Source organism: Ursus americanus, chromosome 31, assembly GCF_024610735.1.
Source record: "Ursus americanus isolate L20-20 chromosome 31, mUrsAme1.1.p, whole genome shotgun sequence".
Classification (NCBI taxonomy): domain Eukaryota; kingdom Metazoa; phylum Chordata; class Mammalia; order Carnivora; family Ursidae; genus Ursus; species Ursus americanus.
In genome coordinates, this window is record NC_142157.1 from 21011633 (window position 1) to 21026279 (window position 14647).

The following is a 14647-nucleotide window of genomic DNA, read 5'->3' on the forward strand; positions in this document are numbered from 1 at the left end:
TTATATTTAAAGCTTGCTATTTAAAGCTTGCTTTTTAAATTATATAACTTTCTCAGTAGACTCCTTTCGCTCTAAAATCTAAAATAAAGCACAGTATGTCTGACCCAGAAACCTCCAACTCCTTGAACCACAGAAATATAAACATCTATGGTCAACCTGATGTCAGTCTGAAGGGAAATTAGAAGGCCTATGGCTTTTGTTAATAAATATACTGCCCTTTAAAATGCCCCACACTAACAGACAGCCATGAGCGTAAACCCTTATATGGTGTTTGCTGAGAGACAGAAGGTCTTGAGCAGTTCACTCAGAGCGATGTATGTGAATAAGGCACTGGAGAGATACGTCAACACCTCCCCTGCTACAGCAGTGGTCGTGATGCAAAGAGCCAGGGGACAGCACAGGTGTCCTACGTGGGGGACATAGTACAGTGATAGTGTTCTCCATGTTTCAGACTCCTAGACCTTCGTGACCTCACCTCCCACCCACCCAGCCACCAGCCCTATAGCAGATGGAACATGCCATTTTCTCCCTCTCTTCCTGCCTTGGCACATGAGCTCTTTCAGCCTGCCATATCCCTTCCCACGTTCTTCTCCTAGGACATGCCACCTCATCCTTCAATATCCAGCTCAAACACGACCTCCTTGCGACATTCTCTTCATTTTCCGCTGGGAGAATTAATCGGTCCCTTCCCTCTGTATCTGCCACATTTTGACCTCACCTCTGTTACAGAATTCGTAACAATGGACTTTAAAGCACTAACACATTTAATACTTTAATATTCTAATCTAGAAACCTTGTTATTTTTATTGAGATATAATGGATATATAACACTGTATTAGTTTCAGGTGCCCAACATAATGATTTGATATATGTATCAAAGATCACCACAATAAACTAAGGTAATTAACATCATCACCACACAAAGCTAGATTTTTTTTCCCCGTCATGATGAGGATGTTTACTCTGTTGGCAGCTTTCAAACATACAATACAGTATTATTAACTACAGTCACGAGGCCCTACGGTATATCCTCAGGACTTATTTATTTCATAATTGGAAAGAACTTGGTTCTTTTATTTTCTTTCTGGCCCAGTGCCTGGCAAAGACACTCCACATGGGTTGTGAATAAACAAATAAATGAATGGATACATACATGAGTAAATGAGGACCGGTAAAGAGCACGGAGAACAAATAAAGTCTAGCAGAGTCAGAAAGTACATGCACGCTTGGCCTCTTTCCAGGGTACTTTCCACATTGACATGAACAAATGCTCAGAGACACTGTTTCACAATAAAGTGTAGATACCTTCAAATCCTGAATCCACAGTCACTTTTCTGCTTTGAATAAATAAGACTAAACACTAACATTTGGGTCTGTTCCGAAACAACCGCATTTGAAAATCAGGCTACGTGCAATCTTTTTTTTTTTTTTAAATCATTAAAACACAGTATATTGCATTCACAGTACTTATCACATCTTCAGAATGCTTCGTGCATTAACTGCAATAGAGAGAAACCATGGAAAACGATAGTAAACTGTTCTGATCTGTTTTACAGAAAGACTGTAAACATCTCCCCAAAGACCATTAGCACGCGGAGTTGTCTGACAAATACTAAGCAATTCTTCTTCCAAAAGAGGGTAATTAGACAGGGTAAAGGGCAGTGTCTCTTGGTAACCAAATAACCCAATTTTCTCAAACAACTGCTCTCCCACAAACAAATGGCCTGAGGCAGAAAGAGAATGGCTGATTTTCAACTTATATGACCACTAATGACTACTTCCACTCCGGGGAAAATGGCTGTTAGTCAGCACCCCCCTTCAAAGGGGTGTGCGCAAAGTCACTGAAGGAGCCACCATACGATATTAAGATAAGCAGCTGTTTGGGGCCATAAACCCCCTAACATTTTTCAACGTGACATCTGTGAGGAAAACCTATTGGCATTGTATTTGTACATGGTTTATTTTATCTGTTGAAAAAATCTTTAAAAAAAGAGGGAAAGTCTTAAAAGAGTTCTTTAATGCTAAATTCTGGAATAAAGTTGCCAGTAGAAAACATCAACCTCTGCCTCCCAGCTCTGTTTAATTAGGCACTTTGGCCCCAGAAACATCTTCTGAAGAGGCAGGCAGGCAGGCAGGATGCCGCGGAGGGAATCTCTGGGAGAGACATCACTCCTGCTCTGTGTGCCTCGGTCCAGCGAACACAGCTGTCCCACCCCTGCCTCGGGTTCTGGGCTCTTCCAGAGCTTCTGCCTTTCGCTCACTCAGCACTCTGCCCACTCCCTCCCATCCCACTGCTCCCCTATAGAAAAATTAAGAGTATGGTATGATGACTATAGCCTCCGCTTAGATTCACTTGAACAGCTCTCTTCCTTCACATATACTCAATACTAAAGAGGTGACCCTCCTAATTCCTTGATGGAGCTGGAGCTCGGCTTCGGGCCACCTCAGCTCCTGGGACCCAACAGGTAGCCCTGTTCTTGGCAGAGTCATGGCTCCGATGGCTGGACCTCAGGCCTTCCATGCACAGTCATAATGGCTGGCTTTGGCCTGATGACCTAGAAACTACCACGTCACTTCCTCCCAGATTTTGAGTGTATGGCCTGAGTATGGCCTGGAGTCTCTCATTGCCCAAGCAAACACCTAAACATTCCCAAGGTACACCGATTTGATCTAATAATTACTATGTACTTGTAAGTGTATGAACTTGGGCAAATTAATTAACCTAAGGCCTCAGTTCATCACCTGTTAAATGGGAATGCTGATAGCACCCCCTCAGTGAGTTGTGCTAATCATTAAATAAAGGGTTTAGCAGAGCGCCTGGCACACCATCGGTATTCAATAAAAGTTAGCGATTACTCTCATCTTTATCAATTATGTTCTTTGACAGGGATTGGTTTCCAATGAGCCGACCCATCAGTGCATGCTTTCGAACCTTCTCTTAGCCCAGATGCTGCAGCATAACCCGTGGCACAGAAGCCCCGTGATTGGTGCCCTCCAACACCCCCAAGCTCATCCCGCATTCAGCGCTCCATACACCCAGGTTCCACAAACGTGGGTACTTACCATCCCCCAAACACCCTGTGTGCTTAACATTTTACATTTTAAATTATCTTTAATTTTAAATATTGATTTAAGTTTTTTATGTAAAACTAAATTTTTTAAAATTGAAATGAAAAATTTGAATATACAATTATTCCTGGAATAATTGCTCAAATACCTTCTCTTCTCCCTATTCAGAATAAAATGCCATTTCCTCAAGGCTCAGGCGAGCCTCTCGTTTGCCCCTCTGCACCAACACACTCCTCCTCTAAGTTCACGAACGGCTATGTACATGTCAGTAAGTCATGCACTGGTTTACTTTCCCGGGGGCTGCTACCTACCTAATTTTTTTCCTTATGACCCAGTCTCATCCTTTGATCCCTTCCAGGTAATAGTGCTTGATCATGAGCAAACATTAGGATCCCTTGGGAATTGTTTCCAAAATGCACCTGCCCGGTGCTCTGATACTAACGACACATGTGACTATGAATTCTTTAGTAGAAGTTTCTAGACTGGATCCCTTAAACGCATTCTGCTTAGTAAAGGAACCTTACTTGAAAGAAGACCTTGAAAAGAGTAAACAGTGCTCTTCAGCGTGCTCCTCACCTTGGTGAACCGGTAAGCATCAGCTAATAAATCAGCAAGAGATGACATATGACCTTTGATATTTTCCCCCCCATAAGTCACTAAGACGTAACAGGGAATTCTGACCCACCATGTGGTTTTTCTCATTGCTACAGCTCTCCCTGTAATCGTCTGAGAGAAAGATTAAGTGAGGAACTTAATTCCTCATTCTTCTTGGTATTAAATGCCTATAAGCTAGAAGTCATAACTGCAAGAACTCAACAGAGTTAATAATTCACTGCGAGAAATCCAAGTATAAAGATGGTTTTTAAATAGCTCGAATCTTGATGCATATGAACGATACTAACTTAGGCCATATAATTAATTACATTTTAAAATACAGCCCTGTTTTTAAATGTGAGAGGGAAAGGGTACAAGGAAAACCATACACGTCACAAATACATACTCACGCACACACGTAGCATCAATGCTTGTGTGTGTGCTGACACTGTCATGAAGCTAAGGGCTAAGAATCTATCTATTGCAGATAGGCAAGAGTTCATATGTATTTCACCCATCAAATTCTACTAAAGAGTGAACCAGATTCTGGGTTATACTAATGAATTTAATCTCCAAAAGCCCCAAGCCTTTTGAACATTTTATAAATCCCTGACATGCGCTTACGTGCAAGTTATCAAGGACTTAGGGAGAGGTTTTATACTTTGGAAGAAATGGAATAATCTAAATGAAAATTCGTATGATGAAGAAAATTGAAGTAAGTTTAATAATTAACATATTAGTTGAGTTCATTTGATTGATTATAAAAAAGAATGACATTTTCCTGTATGACTTCATCCACAGGACCATATATGTGTCTCATGTTGACACACATGGGGGAGATGCACCTTTTCGCTCCTTTAATAGTCCAGCAAAAGATGTTTTTATGATACGTGCCGGCTTTTTAGTGTAAATCTATCTTCATATTAAACCCTTGAGCTGTAAGAAAACAAAAAGTTTATATATGAAGCTAATTATAACAGGGTCACCATCTACTATGGGTTGAATTGTGACCCCCCTTTCCCCCCAAATTCATACGTTGACATCTTAACCCCCAGTAGCTCAGGATGTGACTTTATTTGGAGGTCGGGTCTTTATAGAGGTAATTAAGATAAAAGGAAGTCATTAAGATGAACCCTAATTCAACACGACTGATGTGCTTATAAAAAGGGGAAATGTGGAGACAGACCCACAACAGGGAGAAACCAACCACGAACATGAAGAGAGGCACCTACAAGTCAGGGAGAGGGACCTAGAATAGACCCTTGCTTCACAGCCTCTGAAGGAAGCATCCCCTCCAACACCTCCATTTCATAATCTTCACCTCCATTACCCTGAGACTATAAACTTCTGTTATCGAAGCCATTGTTCATGGCACTTTGTCACAGCAACTCAGCAAAGGAATACACCATCTGCATTACTTTTCTTTCAAAGGAACAGTGAGCTTGTTTGTCTCGGTTGGGGGAAGGGGCTGTTGGGTTTTTTTTTTTTAAGGTGGTTGGTCATTTCCAACTTTCAGATACATGCCCTGATCAAAGAGAAATCACACATCTTTCCATGGGAGCGAGACCTCTACAGGGGAGTAAACCCTCACGGTTCCACCTCTGAGAAAAGGAAGACCCCCGAGAGAAAATATTACTTTCCAGGAAAGAAAAACGGGGGAGGTCACAACACCCAGACTCTCAGACAGGATGCAGAAGAGAAAGCAGAGTTCAGGCAAAGTGTCCTTGTCAGAAGCCCAAACCTTGTCAAAAGCGGTCCCCTGGGTTACCTGTTCCCAGGTATAAAATGGAAGAAGGAATGGGTGTTGGAACTTTTCTACAGACACCAACGACATAAGGAAATCATGAAGGGAGATGTGAGGCCCTGATTCAGGATAATTCTTTAAAACTTGATGATAGTTTTGGAGGGATGGCACAGAATGTGAGATGGTGGCAGGGGACAGGGACTTCCTGACGACCTTCAACTACATTTTCCTAATTATGCATCCTCAGAAAATTTCTCCCCTCCTCCTATGACCACTTTCTTGTTTTTTCCCCTTCCTTTATGGTCAAACTCTAAAATAAGCAGATGATGAAAGGACGCATGGTAAGATCTGAGGAAGGGGCTTTTCTCCACCTCGGGTCTTTGCAATAAACACACACGCCTGGTCATGAATGTGGAATAATGATGAGATAGAATTGGAATACTTGCTTGTTGAACTGAACCATAGCAAATATTTTTAAGACATAAGTTAAAATCTCAAAAAGGACTTCCTTAGCATCTGATAATCATCAGACATGAAGATTTCCAGAAACAAATCAATAGGGAGAGAAGCTGACAATATTTCCATCTATAAAAGACAATTCCTTGGTTGGACCAGACCACTTACTATCTTGGGTACAGAGCCTGTGAAGACCTAAGACACATGAATAATCAACCTTAAGCTAAGTGAGTGATCTTCAGTGGTACACCTAAAAGTTTAGGGGTCAACTGAAACATACATTTTTTTTGTAAATTCAGTATTTAATGAAACTCCATTTGCTTAGTTATACCAGCTACTCCATATCAGATCACTTGCAAATTCTCAATCTCGTGGGGCGACTTCAGTCTATGACTTCTAAGAATGCACAGATTGGCCAAGCAGAAGATGAACAATAATAGCCAAAAATGGGGTGTAAGTGGAAAGTATACTGTAATTTGAAACATCCGAGAGTCAATGAAACTAAAAACACCTGCAGAAATAATTCTGGGTTTTCAAATTACGTATTTATATCAATGGGGGGAGGAGACATGCAAAGATAAAAATGCCCCGATCCACAAAATTATTTTAATAATGAGAGATCCTAATTGAACCTCATTCATAGAGCAGGCATTCCAAATACACAAAAACAGTCTGAGAATGAGGCAGCTTTCATATCTAATCATGCCCTTGTTCTCCCACAAAAACTATGCGAAAAAAGACATTTTAAAGCTAATTATATGAAGTGCAAGAATCTAAATTTTGTTTTAATACTTTCTAAAATATGTATGTCTCCTAAAAGAAGAAAGTAAAACATTCATGGCAGTATGGAGATTTACACTGCAGAAAGAACAAGGGAATTCTTTACTGAAAAGCTCAATATTTTTCTATTGATATATTTAAGAAGAGGTCTTAAGAGGTCTCAGAACATGTTTTGCCATTCACAAAACCTAGGTGAATGCCTAATAAGATAGAAAGCCATTTACAGGAAGTCACAGGGGCAATAAATCTACCACATTATTATTTATAGTTGTGTTTGTGACGAATACAGCATAACAAGGCAACAAGCCAGTATTTAAGGGCTGAAAGATTTATCCAACCTTAAACATATCAGTCTACGCAGGCCTGGAGTCTGTAATCATTATCACAATTTAATCTGCCTTTGCAAAACAAAACTAAAAAATAGACTGTGTGTCTCTGCGATTAATCATTCGTATTTAAAGCCAATCTGAACTAATAAAAGGTCCAAAAAAGCAGCACCAAGAACATGGTACTGGAAGAGGATGGAATTTGTTTAGAATACCATGTTCCGAAAGTGTCATGCAACCTTCTGTTAAATATTTGGTTCATTCCATTTTGTCATCCTGATTTGTATTCTGGAAGCTTTTAGAAGCTACAGGATTATTTCGTTACAACCACAACATATGTTGGCGAGCACAATCCCAGATCGGTTGCAGCGTTCTCCCTGTGAGCCCCAAAGAATCATGGCACTTGAAAATTCCAAAAAGAGCTGCTGATTTCTAGGGCTGAAGTCTCTGCACAAAAGACACCAGTTGGCACCACAAGGTGACCTGTGAAAATGATCAGTGGAGACAGTTTGTGAGTCCTGGCCATACACGACAGAGCACAGAGCAGAGCTCAGACGACGGTGTAGTCTGAATGAAAGTTGCCATGCTGGCGAGGCGTCCAAATAAAGCAAACTGGCAAGCATCCGCGTAGCATTTGGTGTTCATCTTAGGAACGCTGCCAGGTACATAAATGTAGCCAGGGAGAACACATGTCTTTAAGAAAATGAAGAAATGAAAAAAAAAAAAAAAAAAACAAAAACCAGAAGAAAAAAGAGAGAGAACCGCCGAGAGCTGAGCGGGCTGAGAAGCAGTTACTAACACCAGCCTCTCTGCCCCCATGAGCTGCTTTAACTCTGATGACCAGCGTTCATTTGCAGATGGACATGGTTTCCCCCGACCTTGGCAGTATCAAGGAATTTATACAGTTAGCAGTTCTTGCACAATCTCTTGAAAAGAACAGCACAAATGTTCTATCCTTCAATGCCAGGCAGGCCTTGTTACTTCTCGCCACCTATTTCTCTTCCAGTAAATTAATTTACTCGCTTAGGTTCTGGTGCTAAAATAAACTCCTAGTTCTTCTCCTTTTCTCCTCCGTCAACAACAGACCTCTGGGACCAATCTTTCTCTCTCTCTCTTTCTTTCTTTTTGTGATGAAGTTGGGAGGGAAGAGCTACGTGATCTGAAAACTTCATTATCTTAATAGGCTATAACTTTATGCAAGGCACTACATGCAAAAAAATTTTAAGAATGGTAGCTTTTCCAGCCTTATTACGATGATAAATGAAGTTCTTTTATCGACGAATCTGTTTGCAACACTGAGCCAGAGTACAAAGAGTTTTTCCCTGAGTCGAAGACAACCTCGGTATCTTAATGATCTTAATAAATCCAAGATAACCACAGCTTTATGTATTAAATACCGTTTGGTACATAAACAGTTTGAACGATCATCTTCATTAATTCTCATTAGGGTGCCTAGAAGTCATGTTTAACACTTTCTGCCTCTTACTGAGTTAAAACTAAAATGCCTATTTACGAAGCAACAGTCCTAAAGAACTAACAAAACATTTCTAACGGGCCGACTGTATGCTAAGTGCTGTATAGGCAGCTAGCGTTACCCAGATTCACAGTACGGGTGATTCATGGGCTGCGTCGGCCTCAGCTTGACCTCAAAACGGACCGGCGTGGTGCTGCAGGTGATTCGGACTTGAGTCCACGTCCACGTTTATTAAAAAGAAGGAAGAGAAAAAGAGGGCTTTCAGGATTCTAAGAAGTGTGTGTTCCAGTGACTTCTGCGGGAGGAAGGGGAAAACAGACATTTCCATTGCTACTTCTCTACTTGTCATTACCGACACGGGAGGTGCAGTGGGTTGAACGGTGGCACAAACTGGGCCTTGGAGCAATTTCTGATGAAAGAAGTAAGGGAATAACAAGGTTTGTTGTTTTGTGTTTTAAATCATGATGCCCAGGGGATGCTGACAAGGCTGAAGACGTCCTCACCTTCCGATGGGGAAGGAAGTTGAAAGAAGACTACTTTGGTATGCGTTCATCCTAAAAACACAGGTAGAAATCTTCCTACAGGTTTTCATTGGCTGAAAGAATAAAACACTTGTCATTGATTTTATGTATTCACAGCTTTTGTTACAAGGAGAAGTAGCATTTCCAATCAAAGCAAGAATCTGGGGTCAGCCAGACTCCAAGCGTACTTGCAGTGTGACTGTGGACAAGTTACTCGACCTCTCTGTGCCTCAATTTTCTTATCTGTAAAATGGAGATGCAGACAATATACAGTAAACACTTAAACAACAGCTTATGATTATTTCCTCTGCCATGGTCTGCCTCTTACTCAGGTTTGTTTTCCTTTTGTTTTGTTTTTGAGAGAGAGAGAGAGTGGGAGGGACAGAGGGAGATGGAGAGAGAGAATCTTAAGCAGATTCCCCGCTGAGCACCAAGCCCGACACAGAGCTCCATCTCAGGACCCAGGGATCATGACCTGAGCCGAAATCAAGAGTCGGACACTCAACTGACTGAGCTACCCAGGCTCCCCTTATTCGGGTTTTCACCGATATTCTCAATGGGCCATGATACTTATAAACAATAATAATAAACTCTTCAATAGTACTTCCTAGATGCCAGGTACAGTTCTAAGCAATTTACAAGTTTGAACTCATGTAATCTTTTCAACTAACTTTGGAGGTAGGCACTTTTCCCCAGAGAAAAACGCAGGGGTATAGAAAGATTAAGCTACTAGTCCAAAGGCTAACTAGTCAGAGCCAGAATTCAGACCAAGTGGCCTGGCTTCAGAGTCCAGTCCCTTAACCACCACCCCTAACTACTAACCTCCTTCTTGAGAAGAAACCATTTTAAATAAGTCTCCTAACATCATAACTTACACAAAAGAGAACTATGGAAATTTTAAGTTCAGTATATTGAAAACATATATTGCATACAGATAACGTTTCAACTGCAACATAAAGCAGTAAGACTTTAAAAAAAATACCACAATTAACTTTCCCTCCAATTATTGGTTTTAGGAAACCCTGGGAGAGACAAGTTCTTCTTTGAAATGCTTGATACATAAGGTGAGCGAGGCCATCGCTTGACAACAAGCTTACATAGAGTAGAAGCCACAGCGGCCTCGTTTCCCACAGCCCCTGGAAAGCCCTGCCAATAACACACACCTCACGTAGCCAACCACCCCTGTGGGCGGCGGCCACACTGCAGCAAAGATCGAGACTCTGGCCCTCCCCTGAGGCCCAGCACAACACCAATGTCCTGGGGGAAATTAAGTACACTCAGGTGGGAAGTCATCCTCCAATAATACTCACTTTGTTTTTTCAATTTAAATTCGATTAGCTGACATATAGTACGTCATTAGTTTCAGATGTAGAGTTTAGTAATTCATCAGTTGCATGTAACACCCAGTGCTCATCACATCACCCAATCACCCCATGCCCTCCCTCCTCCCCTCCAGCACCCTCAGTTTGCTTCCCATAGTTAAGAGTCCCTCATGGTTTGTCTCCCTCTCTGATGACTTCCCATTCAGTTTTCCCTCCCTTCCCCTGTGATCCTCTGCGCTGGTTCTTATATTCCAATATGAGTGAAACCATACGATAATTATCCTTTTCTGATTGACTTATTTCGCTCAGCATAATACCCTCCAGGTCCATCCACATCGATGTAAATGATAGGGGATTCATCCTTTCTCTCCAATCCCCACTTTTGAAATATCATGACATCAAATAGGTTGATGATGTGAAAGACCAGAAGACTGTTCGCTTGGTTAACTTAGGGTGAACTGGTCAGCTAACAAAATGGAATCTTGATCTATGATTACAAAAATTCTCTCATGGCACCTGTTACCCTGCTTCAGGACCGAAAGCAGAAACATATCGATAAGAAAATTTCCTTAAGACTAATGATTCTTCTTACAAAATAACTTTAGTTAGAACACCACAAACAAATGATGGCTAAAAAAATACACAACGAAAAGTATGGAGAAAACCAAAACCATGAGAAAAAAATGCCTCTCACCCTTTTACTTTATAGCCTTCCTGTTCATGCTCTCATGTATTCCGATATGTTTCAACATATTCTAACAAATGGTTATAACTGTCGTCAACTAGCCATAGGGCTAAAATCCAGCACAGGTAAATTGTGACTCAGTTGTCAGGGAAATGGATATTAATACCACAATGGGCTATTACTGCACTGTCACAACAACGACTGAAATGAGAAACACTGACAATACCAAGCGTTGGCAAAGATACAAAACAGTTGAGACTCTTCCCGCTGCTTGTGGGAATGCATACTGGTTCAACCACTCTGAAAAACCGTCCTGCAGTGTTTACTCAAGTTACACATATGCATACATAGGACCCAGCATTCCACTCTATTCGTAGAAGAAAAATGCATAAAACCATACCAACAACGCATACCAAAGGTAGATGAAAGAATATGTATGCAGTATTACTCTCAATAACCCCAACTGGAAATAACCCCATGTCTAGCAACAGTAGGGTAGATAAACAATTCTATATTCATATAATGGAATGCTGTACAGCAAAGAACATTTGCCAATTACTGCAACATACACAATGTAGATAAATATAACAATCATAAGGTTGAGTGAAAGAATTCAGACACAAAATGATTCTATTTATATAAAACTCCAAAAACAGTCCAAATGAATTTATGGTATGAGAAGACAAATGATTGAGAAGGGTCAAAAGGGGAAGTCTCGGGTGCTGGTGATACTGGTTTCTTGGTCTGGGTGGTAGTTACATGGGTGCTTACTTTATGAAATCTCATCAGACTGAACACTTATGATTTGTGCATTTCGGGGCATATATGTTACACATCAGTAAGAATGTTTACTTTAAAAGTGAAAAAATAGGGGCGCCTGGGTGGCACAGCGGTTAAGCGTCTGCCTTCGGCTCAGGGCGTGATCCCGGCGTTATGGGATCGAACCACACATCAGGCTCCTCCGCTATGAGCCTGCTTCTTCCTCTCCCACTCCCCCTGCTTGTGTTCCCTCTCTCGCTGGCTGTCTCTATCTCTGTCAAATAAATAAAATAAAAATCTTTAAAAAAATAAATAAATAAAAGTGAAAAAATAAATAAAAAGAGGCCTGTTTTCAAGCTCAATTATACACACACACACACACACACACACACACACACACACCCCTGTATTAGTCTATTATGGCTGCCAAAACAAAACCACAGATTTGGTGGCTTATCCAATAGAAATTTATTTTCTGACTGCTCCGGAGGCTGGAAGTTCATGATCACAGTGCTAGCAGGGGGGGTTTCCGCTGAGACCTCTCTCCTTGGCTTGCAGACGGCTCTCTGCTCAGTGAGGCTACGTCCTCCCATGGCTATTGTGCTGTGTGTCCATATTCCTTCCCTCTCCCTCTTATAAGGATACCAGTCCTACAGGGAATATGGCCCCACTCTTATGAGCTTATTTAGCCTTGTTGCCTCCATACAGACCCTCCAAATACAATCAACATAGGAACTTGGGGGAGCTAAAACTCTGTTCCTAACAAGCGCTATGATATTCTGTCAGTTATTTATTTGTGAAATTCTTAATTATTTTTATATGAAATGCTCACATTTTCAACCTCTGAAGCTTTTCTAAAGTACCGAGTGGTTCCCAAATAGTCTTAAAGTCTCTACAAATAATATGCTTGTAAAAATATAATTCTAAAATTTCAAAGTTATACAGAAATTATTTTTAATTCCAGGGCAGGCATATAATCTAACTGTAAGATGTTTTTAAATAGATTCCACGTACAGTGACTATTTTTCCCATATCAATTGTACATATGCGCCAGCCACAGACAAGTAACATATACTGACATAGTCACTTGTCTAAGAAAATGTCTACTTATGACAAAAAGAAAATACTTCAAAGATGTTCTTCCAGATTATTCAATAATCTAACATATGCTTACTGTTACTATCCACCATACATTTCTTGAAACACTCTGACGAAACCATTTCTATTACATATCTAGCTATGTCAAGGAAGCTTTTATTTTCAAATAGTAGCAAAATATGAAAGCTGCTTTAAACAGAATAGAGATTAAATTATCAAAGGAAAACTATGGTTTTCAACTCAGCATTCCTGCCAAAGACACTGGTTTTCCTTCTGTGATGGAATGAAGCTGGCACTTTGGGGTTCTCAATGCCTGTGTAATCATGACCCCCATCCATGCCACAGCAAGCTCCTTATTCTGCTGCGATTCAAGGAGATGGGCTTTATTCCAAGGAGATGGACCTTTAGGATAGATTTTTTTTTTTTGTCTTCTTAAATGCTCACATATGTTTTGGCAATATATACTAAATTTACAGTAAGTAGTTTAACAGCTCTCTTTATTATTTTTTTATTAAAGACTTTTTAAATTTTACTCATTTGAGAGAGAGCCCAAGAGAGAGAGCATGAGCAGGGGGGAGGGGCAGGGGGAGAGGGAAAAGCAGGCTTCCCCCTGAGTGGGGAGCCTGACCCAGCTCCATCCGAGAACCCGGGGATCATGACTTGAGCAGAAGGCAGACGCTTAACCGACTAAGCCACCCGGCACCCTTCTCTTTATGATTTATAACTGTGTTTCAAGCACACAATCTCATACACATCACCCAGAACATAAAGTCAAAAGGAAGTTATCATGACAGAAAGCAAATTCCAGGTCACTTATATGTAGTATGGCCATCACTCCTCAATGAATGAACTTCATTAAGTTCTCAAAACGCCACGAAAGGGGAATTCACAGCCAGAGACGTCTGGAAAATGAAGTCCAGCGATTGTCTTGAAATGACATTTTTACAGAGCTAAAAGGAGCAATAATGGGCTCTGTACATTAATTTCTAGTCACCGTGTCTTGCTCCCTTGAAACATCAGTTTTTCTTTCTCCGTAATCTCGACAAGCTGCCTGTCGTTCTGTGTGACTTTGCCACAACTACTCTGGGTCCTAAGAAGCTTAATCTTTTCTGCTTCAGGTCCTCCAGTGTTCGGCACTGAGATGATGACTCACGGTTGTGGATTCTCACTCCTCTGGTTCAATCTTCTTGTCCCAGAGGCAGAATAAATATGGATGCTTGAAACGGAAAAGGCCTTGGGAAACTTTCCTTTAACTGACTCACCGAAGCTAAGTAACTATTTCTCAAGACCCTTCATTCATTCTCAGGACCATGATGCCTGCATTTTTGCCCACAATGACATCAGGCCAACGCACACACCTTTGGCTCCTCTTGTACCCTCCCCAGCTCCTTCTGACACCACTAAAACATACCTCCAGGGCTGGGCCTCGCTTGGCTCCCCATCTTCCTTTCTCTTTCTAAATATTTCTTAGCAAAATAGCCCCATTCTTTGTTAACCAACTCTTTTTCTAACTTCCTGTCACTGGAACAATTCTTAATTGGCATGGACCAGAACCAAGATTTTTCCGGCTGCGTGTCAGCTACTCAGGCATGCTTGACATCGCAAGGTGGGGACGGGTGGCCGAGGAGGGACCATTCTTTGTCGGTGTCTGGACCGCGGAAGGAGGCGCAACCAGCCAAGAACAGAATCCCCACCCGCGCAGCAGGTGAATGCGTTTACGCTCAGCGGCTGCAAAGCAACTGTGGGGGAGAGGTGTGGGAGCGGGGACGCCAGAAGAGACCGGGAGGGTGGGGACCAAAAAGAAGGGAGCAGCTCTTGC

At 41.4% G+C, this 14647-nt stretch overlaps 1 protein-coding gene across 4 annotated transcripts in view; it reads right to left on the minus strand.

Moving 5' to 3' along the window:
- The window catches only part of CACNB2 (calcium voltage-gated channel auxiliary subunit beta 2), a 369559-nt gene that overhangs the window by 344865 nt on the left and 10047 nt on the right, over positions 1 to 14647 (minus strand). The gene's annotated exons all lie outside the window — the stretch shown is intronic.